The 1,904-nt window shown below is 39.2% G+C and overlaps 1 pseudogene; it reads left to right on the top strand.

Annotated features, from left to right (window-relative positions):
* The first annotated feature begins 490 nt into the window (after positions 1–490).
* Positions 491–608, top strand: LOC126164183 (5S ribosomal RNA; annotated as a pseudogene).
* Positions 609–1,904: the final 1,296 nt, after the last annotated feature.

Raw genomic sequence — 1,904 nt, forward strand, 5'->3', positions numbered from 1 at the left:
GTTAACAAGCAAGCAGTGAACTACTACCATGTAGTGACACTTCAGTCCTGCACCTCTAGGCTATGCAATAAATGTAAATCCTATGACACATAAAATAATATCGAAATGCAACCTGACCGTTTAATTGAAAGGTGTCATTTAGGCAAACTGAACAGTAAGCAGAGCTGTAAAACTACTCAGACTACCATAGACTATCATAAGTAAGCGCAGACTTAGGTAGTTTTTCTTGTAGCCATGGTCAGTTAAGGTAGCACCCGCGTTACCTGTACGTCAAGCGTGTTGCATACCCATAGGACACTACCAGAAATCGATCGCTTTGTTTACATATGCTGTCATCGTCTGACTAGATTCCCCTATAAACTGGAAGCAATGAAACATCTATAAACAGAGTGAGGAAATATAAAGGGTAGCACAGCCTATGGAACATACTTGGTCTACATATTTCCTCTGGTATGCTGCTTTAAAATAAACGTTATTTATAGCAAAATTAGGCAACGGCCTTGCCGCAGTGGACACACCGGTTCCCGTGAGATCACCGAAGTTAAGCGCTGTCGGGCGTGGCCGGCACTTGGATGGGTGACCATCCGGGCTGCCATGTACTGTTGCCATTTTTCGGGGTGCACTCAGCCTCGCGATGCCAATTGAGGAGCCACTCGACCGAATAGTAGCGGCTCCGGTCAAAGAAAACCATCTTAACGGCCGGGAGAGTGGTGTGCTGACCACACGCCCCTCCTATCCGCATTCTCACCTGAGGATGACACGGCGGTCGGATGGTCCCGATGGGTCACTTGTGGCCTGAAGACGGAGTGCTTTTTTTTTATAGCAGAATTGAACTTCTCAGTGTATAAATCAGGCTTTATTCAAAATTGTTGATTTGTATCGGAAACAGAGGGATTATGTAATAAAAATACAAACGCATGCAAATTTATTATACAGCGCTAGAAAACACAAATTCCCCAAAATAAAGAAAAATAAAAAAATAAGTTCAAAACAAAAATATGTCAAACATTGCTTCAATACTTCGTCGAATTGATACAAAACATTGTTCTGTTATTCTTAAACAATTTTCACATTTATCAATAATAATAATGGTAAAAATCTTGTCATTGAAGAACGTTTTATTGAGCACAAAATAACAATAATAATGATATAGTTATTTTGTATTTATGCGTCTAAACTGTGCTTGTATCAGAAGTAATTGCTTTTGTTGCATAAAAGAACAGAAGTTATACGATAAACTAATTTTTATTGCTTATGAAATACAATTTGCATACTCAACGATATAAAATGCACAATGAACTGATATTGAGTGATGTGCAGTTCTAATTATGTGCAAAACAAACGGCCAAACAAAGAGATGTCGTCGACTATCGAGTTCTATCTTATACATTCATCTGTGTTTCTTTCCCTACCAGAGCTAGCAGTATTACCGATAGTGCTACCATTTACTACGTCTTTTGTGTACTGCGTTAAAACTACCGAATCTTAGTTCTCGTAGAGCGCAACTATAGCAATTAGTAATGATTCATCAAGATAGTGATCCAAAAGGGAATAAGTGTTAGCATTCTGCTCGTAGCATCCAGCTGTGGGAACAACGATGTTTCGTCAGTTTTCTAGTCACTGACTTTAAATAAAAGAATAATTAAGCCATCAGAATCAACACATAACTCGTGAATATCGTTTCCATTTAACATCATAGTAGTGTGCAAGATCATTCCGAATGATATTTAGCAGGCTGCAATAGTCGAAACAGCTCCCGTCCTCCTTCCTCGTATGCATTTGTGACCTGATAGCGTGCAAAGAAAAGCTACTTATATCTAATGTTTTGTGGTTTCCGATATGCCAGAACATTCGTTGACTGTAAGGGTAATCCACAAAATACAAGGAGATGGCAGCCATTCAAT

The sequence above is a fragment of the Schistocerca cancellata genome, chromosome 2 (genome assembly GCF_023864275.1).
Source record: "Schistocerca cancellata isolate TAMUIC-IGC-003103 chromosome 2, iqSchCanc2.1, whole genome shotgun sequence".
NCBI classification, from domain to species: Eukaryota; Metazoa; Arthropoda; class Insecta; order Orthoptera; family Acrididae; genus Schistocerca; species Schistocerca cancellata.